At 44.0% G+C, this 14,500-nt stretch overlaps 1 protein-coding gene across 1 annotated transcript in view; it reads right to left on the reverse strand.

Moving 5' to 3' along the window:
- The window catches only part of LOC138266632 (calcium-activated potassium channel subunit alpha-1-like), a 101,355-nt gene that overhangs the window by 86,574 nt on the left and 281 nt on the right, over positions 1–14,500 (reverse strand). The window lies entirely within an intron of this gene.

Genomic DNA, 14,500 nt, shown 5'->3' on the forward strand with positions numbered 1-14,500 from the left:
ACCCACCTCGTTAATATTAACGAGGTGGGTCATTGCGACCCCATAGAGACACCGTTCTGCATACCAATTTGCGAGTTGCAAATTGCGAGTCGCAGGGACTTGCAATTTGCAAGTCGCAAATTGGCATTTTCCTACATCTGGCCCCCAGTGCTTTTTTTTGATGACTGGGATGTAAAAACAGCTGATTCTAGGCTTTCTGAGCTTGAATATTATACTGCATTTGAAAGTGAAGCTGTATTTATGAATACCTCAAATTATGAGAAAATGTTATTTTACCATCATTATGGGCGCCATTATTTACATCAAGCTAGTACTCCAAGAGTCATTTTTAATTACACACAATGGGAGCATTGTCCAACTCTACCAATGGTGACCTCCAAAACATATGTAAAGAAATGTGCTTATTTTTCTGGTAATGATGCTAAAAAAAATGCAAAGCCTTGTTATTGCCAGTTGCCAAATTCAAAAACAAGGAAAATACTGCTAACCAACCCTAAATTAATATATCCGGATTCCTTTGTCTCCAATTGGCCATACAAGGCTGTGATTACTGAAAAAAGTTGATTTTGGGGAACGAAAGATTGGCAAATCCAAGGCATGGAGTCTGTGTTCAGAGCTTACTTAATTCAATTGCAAATGATTTTTCTAAATGGCATTGCCCAGCAAAAAACTTGCTTTGGGTTCGCAAAAGTGAAAGAAATAAACGTCCCCAGTATTTCCTCTATGGCTCAGCTTGAAAATTGGCAAACTATTATGAACGTCATAAAACTACAGCTCTATGGTTGGGTAGAGGACTGTACCTTTAATTCATCACTTCCAGGGCCCAACGGGTGGTTATTGTGGCCAGTGGACACAAATGGTTGTCACGCACATTTTATCAACTCTACAGAGGGTTTTAGACCCTTGTTACGTCATCACTGAGCACTCAGGTATTGTCACCACATACAGTGTGGGTAAATTATGTCAACAAGGGCTACAGTCCACACTAACAGCTAAAAGAACACCTTTCTCTTCTTTCTAAAGACAATGACTTACAAGATGTCTTGTGAGGTCCCAGAAAACCATGCTCTAAAAGATTCTTATAAGCATTATATAATGAAATTATGAAGCTTTCACAAATGGAAGCTGCTGCACATTTAAGGCAAATAGATAAGAAAAGTTTAGAGAAAGCTTTAAGTTTAGAGAAAGCATTAGCCGTTGTTGATAATTGTGTGATCACAATGTCTACTTGAATTCGCACATTAAACAACATTCGTCCTCATTATGACTTCGGCTGTCTTTTTAGTAGAGTGCCAAAGTCACACCCACCATGTGACTGCCATTGTTGGCGGTCTTCAAACTTCCATATTGTGGCTGCTGGCTGCTCTCTGTCACTATTTGGCGGGTAAGCCACCAGCAGCCATACTGGCGGTCGGCGGTCTAGTGGAGCTTGCTCCGTCGCCACCGCCACATTACCGCTGCCATATTGCAACATTGTAAACAGCGCAGCGGTGGTGTGTTGGTGGGCAGCTGGTGGCAGAGCATGCGCCACAGACCTCATTCCCTCCCGGATTACCACCGTGACCACCAGATAAGGTGATCATCCGACAGGAGAGGGGGGTGGTGTGTGTGTGAGTGGAGGTGGGTGGGGGGGTTTGTGTGTGTTTGTGTGTGTGTGTGTGCAAGTGTCTGTGTGCTTGTGTGAATGCATGTATGCGGGGGTGGGAGTGTTGTGGCCATCTGTGCATGTGTGTGTGAATGAGTGAGTGTGGATGTGTGCTTGTATTTATGTAAGTGTGGTCTGTGCGTTTGTGAATTGGGGCAGGCGGTCAGTATGGGGATCGGGGAGGGGGCGTCGCTGCTTGGGGGATAGAGGGCTCCTAATTGGGTTGGGGGGCTCCTACATGGAGTGGGGTTGGGGAGTCCTGAAGTGGTGACAGGAATTAGTATTCCTGTTCCCAGTATCCTTACTGCCAGGGATTTTGTGGCGGGGCTGCCGCCAAGGAATTCCTGCCGGTAAGGATACTCATTATACTGCAGGTGGTGTTAGGTGGACCACCAGGCCGAAGGTGGTCAACCTTTGTCCAGGCAGTCCCACACCCCAGGCGGTACAGCTGGTAAACTGGCTGCGATGCAGCCAGTTCACTGCAGTGGTCATAATTTGGCGGTCCTACACCATCATGCTGTCAGCGGACTGACCCCACCGCCGGCATGGGGGTGGGAGGACTGCCAGGGTCATAATGAACTCCATTGTGTCTTCTGCTATTGACTTTATTCAAAACAAAATGTCAATTTTACAACATGGACAAAGTTAGCATAGGTCCATTATGCAGCTGAGTTGGACTTTACAAGTTCTGAAAAGTGGTTGCGTGCGCTGGTAGCACGTTAACTCTAAGGAGTTACTTGTCGCATTTAACCTCATACATAAACAACAGATAATGGCTAAGAAGGAAATTAGTTACATCATGCTTAATATTGAGAAATTAGAAAAATTGCATTTTACTATAGCCGAAACACCATCATCAGTGTAGTTAAGACGTGGAGTGATCTCCCTGCCAATATTGACATTTCACTTCAATTTGTGTTTGAAACACTTTCCTATTGGCAGGTTTGAGCAGTTAGGGGATAGCTACCTCCATGAGGTGTGGGAGTTGCCCTTTGATTTCAAATGCTTGAACAACGACAACGAGGCTTTTCTCAGCAGAAGCAATTGTGAAACTTCTGTAAGTCATTCAATGATTTCAAGGCTGTTGTGGGATGAGAGCAGGTGTTGCTCATGTAATTTATGTTTCTCAAACAGTAACTTGATGAGGGAATGTGCTTTTCTCTCCCACGCATGAGATAAAAGTAGCAAATTTATGACCTCACAGTAAATTAAGCAGTAAATATAGTTAACACTTTTTTCGGAGGAGTTTAAGGTTTAAAAAGAGATTGCTTTCTTTAAACTCTATTGATTCACTTTGTCTCTTTGCTGAGGCAATACTAGTAAAAAGATGATGAAATCTCTCTAATGTGAGTGATGTGACAGATATGCAACCTGTCCTATAGATTTATTTAGGTTATGCTCATTATCAATTATTTGCTTTTCCAATTCTGGGCACATATGTAGGTTGTTGAATTACTACCATACCCCAAAGGCTATTGCATGCTGTCACAATTAATGAGTGATGTCGACAGTGATATCATTAATTATGTCATTTGACTCAACATGCCATTTGTGATGCAATATGTGAGATCATCAGCAGTGCATGGCTGTGGCACAAGTTATTACTGGAAAATTGCAGTGTCTTTTGGTATTTAAAAGGTAGTTCTTGCGTGACTTTGCCACCTAGCTATAAACTCACTTTCTGTTTTTTTTTATTTAAAAGTAAGCCTAGGTCTTATTTCCTTACCTGAGCACAGTAGTGAATTGTTATTTGTTTAATCACATTTTAATTTTGGTACATGTACAAGAGTTGTGGGACGGGAAGCTACAATGAGGCACAACCTATATCTGTGTGCAGTGAGCGATCAGGGCCAGGCCTCCAGTCTCTAACTGTGTCTAATATTTTAGAAGCGATCAACCCTACCCCTTATGTACACAGCTATTATCTGTGTGAAGAGGTAGATTTATGCAGATCTTTGCATTTGGGTATTTGTTTTTGTGCTATCATTTGTAAAACAAATTTTGTTGCAAATTTGTGTATGATTTTTGGGGATATTTTAACCAATATTTCTTTTAATTTTCTGATTGATTTTTTGGGAACTTTCTTTACTCATGTTTTTTAATACATGATGGTCTTTCAAGTGCATCTCCATCACTTTTGTGAAAACTCTTCTGTTGGTCTCACTTGAAAAGACCACCAGCTGACATTTGTTGCAGAATGCGGTGAAATGCTGCATATTGCTTTTTTCCTTCCTCCTGTTGGCATTTGCAGATATCAGCAGGTGCTCTTTCAACTTCTTCTTTACCTTATGAATATTATTTCGCTAACTCTGTTTATGGCAATGTTGTTGAGGTGCATTAATATTAGGTGCTTCCCATACCAGACGTACCTGTGGAGTAGGGCCTAGGATGACCCTGACGAAGCTCTTGATTGGACAATGTGTCTTTAATGTTCTAGATGTTGATTTAGTTTTTGCCCGGGTGGAAAGGTAAAAAACTTCCACATAATTGACCTTATCCCAGGCCTAGTGTACAGTGGAATTGTGGACGTTGCCGGCATTACATTTACATTCTCATCCTAGGATGGTCATGCTAATTTAGGTCTACTGCGTGCATTGGTTGAGGGCTCTTGCTCCTCATTTTTGCTAGACACCATGATGCTTCGGGGTTTCAATTTTTTCCAGGTCCCTCTGTCAAACAAAAATGGCAAATTCTATTCAGGAAGTTTCTTCCTATTTATTTCTGTAGCATGTGTGCTTAGTTTTTTTGGCATTGGTCCCTGAGTGGCCAATCAGAAAGTTGTGTTTATTTATTTTTCTGATGTCTCATTCATACTCGCACAATATCCACAGAGCCTTGAAGGAGTGTGTGTCATACCTGTAAGACCTTTACTTCCTTTTCTGGGCCCTACAGAATTCCCAAGGGACGTGGAAGGTGTGAAAAAAGTTTTTTTTACAATGACGCATGAATTTTATTTTAAGCTTGAACCTAGGGTTTTCTTCACAGGCACAAGTAATCAAGATTTCTTTTTTTAGTAAATGTTCTGTGTTTATCTTCTGTTGCGGTATAGCTGTAACTAATAATCGTCCCACAGTATCCGTGACTTACAGTAAAAACTCATCTGATTGGTTACAATGATTGTACTGATGCATTTTGAGGAAGTTCTCATCCTATGACCATCATTAGGGAGTTGGACTTTTGTCTATACACATCCTTCAACTCTCCTGACACTTTTTTAGTATTTTTCTAATTTCTGGGGGGGTTCATTATGTACAGTATCTAAAATGGCACTCAAAGAAGAGCAGATATGAGCTGTAGATGTCCAGAAAGAAAAAGAGGGGCCAAGGACCTTCTTTCTATCCACTTTATGGGTCTGTCTTCACATCACTCCAGGCGAAAAGAAAGTCTCAGCATAGGTGGTGACCTGCAACCTTTGCCACAGAGAGTTTTCTCTAGTTTCTGGGAAGAAGTATTCTTTTGAAATGTCTCCATGATAAAACATCTTAATACCTGTCACACTTCTCATTTTAATGCAGTAAAGAGAAGATGTATGGAAGATGAGGGAACTTCTACATCTTCCATTCCCATCTAGACTTTCCAGCCTGTCATGAGACGTCCTCCTGTAGATGCTGCCAGCTAAACAAGAGATATTAACCCTCCTCAACCACATATTAATTTATATTGCTTGAAGTCCTGGAAAATGATTTCTGTTGGCAAACAAAATGCAGGAGTGAGAGACCAAAGTGCAGCAATTTTTAATCCAAATTTAGATGCCCTGTTGTTTTTAGTTGAACACCCAAATTGTTAAAAACAAAAAGTACCCTTGTGGGCTCCTAAACTGCTGCTGTGCATGACCAAAGGCTGTGCACAGCGGATGGCTGGCTAGAGTGTCTGCTTTTTGCCAGACCCTGTGCCGAACATCAACCCCTGCAGGTGCTTACCTCTCTGCTGTCCGTTGACTTTGTGCAGTAGGAGATTTACAACAGTATGCCCAACCCCTCTGGACAACCAATTGGCATCCACCCACCATAATACCTTTTCTGGAAAGCTTACACATTGGTTTCCTCTGGAGAATTGCTGTACTTCACAGGATTCTGCTGGAGCACTGCAGTATCAGCTTCAATTTTGTTTTTATATTCACTACCTATGGGCTCCCTTTGGGAACCCCCGCAACTGCCTGGTAGTCAGGGTGAGTTATCCTTAGTTCACAAGTGCTGTAATGGTGGCTGCAAAATTTCCTTCAGTGTTGCCACCAGTCATTTACATTAGGGGGTGTGAGAAGACTGGTCCTATGACTGGTCCCTTGGTATTGCGATGGCCGTCAGGAGAAACAATGCCTTCAGCCCATTGGTACACTCTTTTTTTTTTAATTGTTGGTATTGTGGGACAAATGCAGGTCCAACCATTCAAATATATCTAACTTTTGAACCCCTTCATGTCAACCCATGCATTTCTTTAAACACTAATTTCTCGAAAATGTCAGAACACATTTACAGCAAGTTACAAAAGCACCATTTCTCAGTAAAGTTCTATAGTTCTATCAAATTTGGTGTAATTCTGTCCAGCTAATCTTTCTGTATAAGCGAGCAAAATTTCCATGAGAAATCAATGTTTTAAGACTCCCTTTTTTCTGTGTCTCTGCTTGACAGACTAGCATGAAACTGTCCATGGAGGAACCAAGGTAAATGATTTCTTTTTTAAATTTCTCTTGCAAATTCATCAAATGGTGTCAACATTTTTGAAGAAAGAAATTGCTCCTCCTATGTAAACTCTGACGTGTATAACTACATTGGTGGTATACAGACATAGCGGCAAACAGCTGAGAAATGTTCATGAAATTTGCCAGGAATATAGATTATGTTCTGGAGTATGTTCTGGAAAGGATCGTTTTTGGTATTTAATTAAAATCAGTTCAGTAGTTTTTAGTAATAAGAATTTTAAACTTAGCAATATTTTGCATCATGCTGCGGTAAATAGTGATGACAAACATGACAAGACACTATGGCGGTCATTCTGACCGCGGCGGGCCATTCTGGCTTTCCCGCTGGGCCTACAGGCGACTGCCAGAAGGCCGCCCGCCAGCACAGCGGGAAACCCCGTTCAACAATGAAGCCGGCTCCGAATGGAGCCGGCGGAGTTGTGGGGGTGCGACGGGTGCAGTGGCACCCGTTGCGATTTTCAGTGTCTGCTTTGTAGACACTGAAAATCGTTATGGGGCCCTGTGAGGGGCCCCCTGCTCTGCCCATGCCAGTGGCATGGGCAGTGCAGGGGCCCCCAGGGGCCCCACAACACCCGTTCCCGCCATCCTGTTCCTGGCGGATTTTACCGCCAGGACCAGGATGGCGGGAAGGGGGTCGGAATCCCCATGGCGGTACTGCAAGCAGCGCCGCCATGGAGGATTCCTTGGGCCAGGGGTAAACCGGCGGGAAACCGCCGGTTGCCCTTTTCTGACCGCGGCTTTACCGCCGCGGTCAGAATGGCCCAGGAAGCACCGCCAGCCTGTTGGCGGTGCTTCCGCGGTCCCCGGCCCTGGCGGTCATGGACTGCCAGGGTCGGAATGACCCCCTATATTATTGGCTAATGAAAGCCCTTAAAAACAACAAGGCAGTCATATTGCTTAGACCACAGAGTGACAAAAGTGAGATACAACTTAATAAAAAGTTTTACACTAAGACGTGAGGCACTTTACCATAGTCTGTACAGGTGGGTATAATTATTTATATTACCTTATGTACTTTTGAAAAACGTTTTTAAAGTACCGCAGTACTCTCCTGAAATTATTATGTCACTTTTGAAATGTTAAAGAAATAAAGGGACGTAAGTAGAAGGGTGCATCATATAACACACTAAGGGGGTCATTATGACCCTGGCGGAGGGCGGAGAAGCGGCGGTTAGACCGCCAACAGGCTGGCGGTCTTTCTTTGTAGTATTATGACCATGGCGGTTCCCGCCATGGTCATCCACCGCTTCTCCGTTCCGCCCGCCACGGCGGAGACGACCGCCGGGCTGGAGACCTGGGTCTCCAGCCAGGCCGCCGTCACTATACCGCCGGCGGTATTTTGACCCGGCTTACCGCTGTGGATTTCCTGCGATGTGAATTGCCATAAAATCCATGGCGGTAAGCACTATCAGTGCCAGGGAATTCCTTCCCTGGCACTGAAAGGGGTCTCCCCCAACCCACACCGACTCCCTCCCCTACACCCCCCACCACCCCTGCCACCCCCCAAAGGTGGCAGGGCCCCCTCCCCACCCCTACCCCCAACATCACATCACCCATACCCACACGCACGCAGGCACCACATACACACTTACACGCACACACACCGACATACATGCCTACATCCACACACACAGTCAGACACGCACACCCACATACAAACATACACGCACACATCCATACAGACATACCCACAGACATACACGCACTCATTCCCAAAACACGCGACACCCCCGCAAGCATACACGCACTCACACACCCCCTCTACATACACAGATTCACACCCCCATGCACCCACACAACACCCCCCCACCCCCCTCCCCTAACGGACGATCAACTTACCTGTTCCGTCGATCATCTGGGGGGGGACGGGATCCATGGGGGCAGCTCCACCGACACCACACCGCCAACAGAACACCGCCACGGCGAATCACAGGATGTGATTCGCTGGGCGGTGTTCTGTTGGCGTGGCGGTGGAGGTGGAGCAACCTCCACTTCCCCGCCTCCCGCCAGTACGGCTGTTGGCGGCTCTCCATCCGAAAAAAGGACAGAGAGCTGCCAACAGTCATAATAGGCTGAGCGGCAAACCGCCAACACTGGCGGTCTTCCGCACGGCGGTCCCTCGGCAGTCTTGGAAAAAGACCGCTGAGGTCAAAATGACCCCCAATATATCTATGCAACTGCTCTCTACGCCTCTGCATTCTATGCCACTGCACTCTACACCACTGCACTCAACTCTGCATCACTCTACTCCATGGCACTCTTAACCACTCTACTCTCCTGTGCACCCCTGTGCTGTATGCCACTGAACTCTATGCCACTCGTCTCTATATTGTAATTGCACTCTACGCCACTCTACTCTTCAACATTGACCTCTATGACACTGCAGTCCACACAACTGCACTTTACATGACTCCACTCTATGTCATTGCACTTTAAGGGCCAGAAGCCCGAAAATGCAATTTAGCATTTCTTAACTAGCGACTTTTTTGAAATCACTATTTAAGAAATGCTTTGTACAAAGTAGGAATCGCTATGGAGAAATTGGTATTAAGAAATCCCTTTGCATTTGAGTCAACGGGCCAGTTTTGCATTTCCTAAATAGCGATTTTCTATTTAGAAATATCTATTTAGGAAAGGCAAAACCAGGGATTGCAATGGAAAAAGGCCACTCTTGGTGCACCACAAAAATATGGGTGCACTTGTAGAGCACACATATTCCTAAGAGATGTGTGTGCTCTATTGCAAATAAAAATAAAAAAAACACCTTGAGGTGTTTTTTAAAATTGCACCTGGTCACCACTGACTTCAAGTCGGTGCTAATTGCATCTTCAAAATGTCCAAACTGAATTTTGGAACTACATGGTACATCAAAATAGGAAATGCAAATTGGAAATCCCTAATTGCATTTCCTATTCTGGGAATCACAAATTGTGATTTCTATAGGGTAGAAATCGCAATTTGCGATTCCTTAAAGGGCTTTGTACATTAGAAAAGCCCAGTCTGCATTTCTTAACGGTCTGAAATACCGAATCGGACCATTAAGAAATGCAAACAGGCTTCATATATCTGGCCCTGAGCCACTCCACTGTACACCACTGCATCATACGACTCTGCTCTTTTCTGCTTCACTGTACTCTTCCACACGGCACCTCACACCACTCTAATCTACTCTGCGCTACTTTCCTCTTTGTCACTCTACTTTGCACCACTCTACTACAATCCCTACTCTCTGTGTCACTACAGTCTATGCCACTTTACTGTACTCAGCATCACATGGTCTATGCCACTGCACTCTAAGCCACTGCATTCTATGCCATTGTACTCCGCCCCACTTTTCTCTCTACCAGTCTACTCTGTGCCACTGAAATGTATGTCACTGTACTCTACGTCTCTGCATTATACTGTACACCACTGCAATCCACAACACACTGCTCTACTTACACCACTCTGCTCAATGACACTGCACTATATACCAACTTATTGTACACTACTCTACTCTATGTCGCTGCACTCTATGCCACTCTAATCTGCACCACTCTATTCCACTACACTGTACTCCAGTGTTTTTTTCCCCAATCTACTGTACTCTGTGCAAATTAACTTTACACCACTGGACTCTGTGCCACTCTACTCTATTGTACACCACTCTACGCCACTGTTCTGCACACAACTGCACTCTATCACTATTCTGCACCACTCTGCTGTATGCCACTGCACTCTATGCCACTGCTCTCTACGCAGTCCACTCTACTGTATGCCAGTGCACCCTTCTCTATGCCACTCTGCACTACTCTATGCCATTCTACTCTACTGCACTCTACTATATACCACGCCACTCCACACAGTGCCACTCTACCCCACTCTACTTCACACAATATTGTATGCCACTGTATTCTACCCCACAGAACTGCACCCCTCCCTACTCTAAACTACTCCACTCTACCACACTTTATTCTCGCTACTGTATGGCACTGCCTTTACTGCCAATCTATTTTGCACCACTCAAGTCTATGCCACTGCAATCTACGCCACTCTGCTCCTCTCTACATCACTCTACTGTATGTTATTGCACTCTGTCACTCTACCCTACTATGCACTACTGCACTGTATGCCACTCTAGTATACTATGTAACACTGTAGTTCACACCACTGCAGTATATGCCACACAACTCAACTACACTCTACGCCACTGTGCTCTCCTCTCTACCACTCTATGCCACTGCACTCCGTGCCACTGTACACTGCTCTGCACCATTCTAAGGTATGTCACTGCACTGTACACCAATGCACTGTACTTTGCACCATTGCATTCCATGCCACTCTACTCCACAATGCATCATTGCAGTCTATGCCACTGCACTATATGCCACTGCATTGTAAATGACTGAACTATGTGCCTCTCTACCACTCTTGTGTATGCCACTGCACTCCACGCTACTGCACTATATACCATTGCGCTCTAATCCACTGCACTCTATACCATTCTATTTTATACCACTCTATGTAATGACAGTCTGCACTCTACACCACAGCACTGTACACCACTCTATACTATGCCAATTCACTCTATGCAACTGCACTGTACACCACAGTACTCTATGCTGCTGCACTGTATGCCAGTCTATTCTACCCCATTTCACTCTACCCCACTTAACTCTACACTACTCTATTCTATGCCACTCTGCTCTACAAACCACTCTACTCCACTCCACTCTCTGACACTTTACTGTGCTGCACTCTATCATAGCGCACTGTACACCATTCTAGTCTATTGTGCAGAACTGTACGCCACTTCACTCTACACTACTGCACTCTATGCCACCATCCTCTACTCTGCACCACTCTACTCTATGCTACTGCACTCCACGTCACTGCACTGTACTGTGCCTCCCTTCACTTCAATTCAAAGTCAAATAGACAACATCATATACTTTAAAAAGACAATATTTAAAAAAAACATACAAATTCAATGAAAAAAATAAAATGTATAGTTAGGAAAATGTAATTATTCAAAAAAAACTTAAACTACACAAACATTTGAAATTCTAAAGTTCTAGCTATAACCTAAAGTTTTAATTTCATGCTACTAACAATAACTGCTTAATTACTTTACTTTTTTGGTTCAAAATGTTAATGTTGTCACTGAAAAATTCACCTAACTATAATGCTACTTAAACCTTTAGTTAAGTCAGCATTTCCATAGGAAATGCATTTTTGAATTGTTAGAACTTTGGCACTGTTTGACTAACCTTCACAGACATCCAGAAAAGTGCTCTTTTTTGCCTGGTTTATGCATGGAAAGTTATAGAGTTATCTGTCAAGACAGGGGAGAGAAAAAAGAAGTCCCAAAAGACAAAATCCCCATGAATTTTCCATTGACTTCTTTAAGAAGCTCTATCGCAAAAATTGCTGAACGGAGTTACACTAAATTTGGCAGGAAGCTAGATATTGGTTTGTGTGCTTTTTGTGATTGGGTCTAAATATGTTCAGTAGTTGAGAAATTAAGGTTCAAAAATATTTGTGAATCTGGACGGTTGGGCTGGCGAGAGTCTCTCGAGAGTCTTGTGGGAGTGCCAATTGAAAAATAGAGCAGTTTGATTGGCTTAGGAACCTTTTTTCCCTTGGACCATCTGGCTGCCGCAGGAGTAAAACTCTCACTGGGGTGATTGCTCTGGCTGGCTACCAGCAAAATGGGAAAAATGCGTTTGGCAGCCATCATAGGACTCAGGGAATAAGTCACCTGTCCTAAAGTTTTTAAAAAAATTATATAAGAGGGCAAGGAAGAGATACCCTGCCTCCCCTAGGCACCTGGGGTGGACATAAAGGGACTCCCCTGGTGCCAAAATAAAAAATAAAAATCAGCAGATCTTGCTGCGATTCCATGGGAATCCTTTGGGCCTCAGAAAAACCAATCCAAAATGGCAACCACCAGGGGGCATAAGTTGCCCTCCGAGCCCATTTATGGTCCCTGGGACTCCATCCCTTAAGGCTAGTTATATTTAAGAGGAAGGGGGTGTGCAGCCACCCTTCCTGAGACGTTTGTGGCCCCAGGGACCTCATCCACTGGGGCCCAATGTATTTTTAAAGAGGAGGCTCCCTTCCCTAATGCTAAAAAAGGCTCTAGACACCCCATCCCCAAGGGCCATCACTTAAGTAAAAAGGGGGTACCATGTGGCCAACATCTGTGAGCATTTATTGGCCACAGAGTCCCACCCCCAGGGGCAGCTCAATTACTGTGTCCTAGGGATTCTACCATCGAGACACAGTAGTTTCACTGCCTGCACTACCACAGGCATGGAAATATGTGTTTGCTCCCTTCGGCGGGAGCATTTTTAAATCTCCGCCAAATGGGAACAAATAGAAAGACTGCTCCCAGCTGGTGGAAGCTTTAAAAATGCTCCCTCTGGCTGGGAGCAGACTTTTGCTCTGTTTCCCTGTCTGCAATGTTGATGGCAGGGAAACATAACACAAATTGCTCCCACCTGTAGGGAACAGCATAAATAGCCAGCTTCCGACTATGAAGGGAACTGGGTGGAGTTGTGGGGCTCTGTGGCTTCCTCCGCTGTCCCCAACACTGATGCAGGCAGGGAAACAGATCAAAATATTGCTCCTGCCATGAGGGAGCAGCATCAGTAACTGCTCCTTCAGGGAGGGAGCAATGCCGGTTCCCACTGCATGCCCCCAACAAGTATTTGGTTGGTGCTCTGGGTGGGCACTAGAGCACCCACCTTTAAAAGATGTGAGTCAGAGGGGATGGGGTCTTGGGGTTGATAGCAGGTTGGGGAGGAAAGCTGCACAGCCTCCATCTCCTTAATTTTCAGAAATGGCCCAAAGGGATAGGGTCCCCAGGACCGAACAAGGATCAGTGAGGTGGGGTGTGCATCCCCCCTTTTAATTTTCATAATACCCATAGGTATGGGGTCACCAGGGCCTCATAAGGCCCTTCACATGTGAACAAGGGCCCTTGTGGCTGAAACACATCATGGGGATTGATAAATAAGCTCAAGTAGTACCAATTCTCCTGAGAGAGCGTGGTTTCTCAAACTTGTGTTTGCCCTTTTTTTAAATAATTATGACATACTTGAGTTCCACAAGCACCCGGTTACATATATAGTCAGTGGAAGCCATGAGTGTGGATCCCCTATACAATGAGAGAAGTGGTGAATATCCAGATAAGAACTCCACAAAGGTAGTTTTATGCACTGACAACATGTTTCGACTATATATATATATATCTATATCTATATATATATATATATATATATATAGATATAGATATATATAGATATATATATATATGTATACCATCTTACAGTGTAGAGTACACAGGTAGTAAAGATTAACCTTGCCCTGACGAAGGAACCAGAATCACTGATATTTACACTTGAACGTTTGATTTATTATTTATAGTCCGATGTAGTATGATTTTTTTCATGAAAGATACAAGAGGGATAGGATCCAAGTGAATATGAAGGTCTTATAACACAGGATTCATCATTCTCAAAAGTGTTTTTGTGATATGTGGCTTTGGAAACAATAATTGCACAACATACAACCAAATTCCATTGTTTCATTTATGTATTAACTAACTGCATGCACATTTTATGATTTTTTCATCACAAATTTTGAATAAAACATAATTTTCTAATATAAAAACTTTGAAGTAGAAACAAGGGCACTAGTAGAGCTTCGGGGGGCACATACTAACAACAGTCTGCAGAAACCCAGCACACTTACTAGGAAATTCATCACACTATGAGTTCAGATGTGCTACATAAATGCACAGTAACAGAACAAAAAACAAATGACACAAACAGGGACATGGACACGCCGGATACAAGGAAACACCAGAACAAGAAAACAAAAAGACTAGAATACAACGGGTAAAGGCGATGGAGGACATGGAGACGAGGGGACAAGGCAACTGGGGCACACAAATACAGGGAGATGGGGGCCTAAGACCACGATAAAGTGCCAACAGAGCATTCAGGAAGAGAGGGACATGGGAACATGAAAACACAGTGACAGTAAGACACAGGCACCGGAAGCCTCATTCCAACTGTCACATGGTCCAAATAATTGTAAATAGATTTTGTACAGTCAAAATATAAATTTTGCAAACCACTACAACTGAATCTGGAACAGGCGGTATGTTT

The sequence above is a fragment of the Pleurodeles waltl genome, chromosome 11, assembly GCF_031143425.1.
Source record: "Pleurodeles waltl isolate 20211129_DDA chromosome 11, aPleWal1.hap1.20221129, whole genome shotgun sequence".
Lineage (NCBI taxonomy): Eukaryota > Metazoa > Chordata > Amphibia > Caudata > Salamandridae > Pleurodeles > Pleurodeles waltl.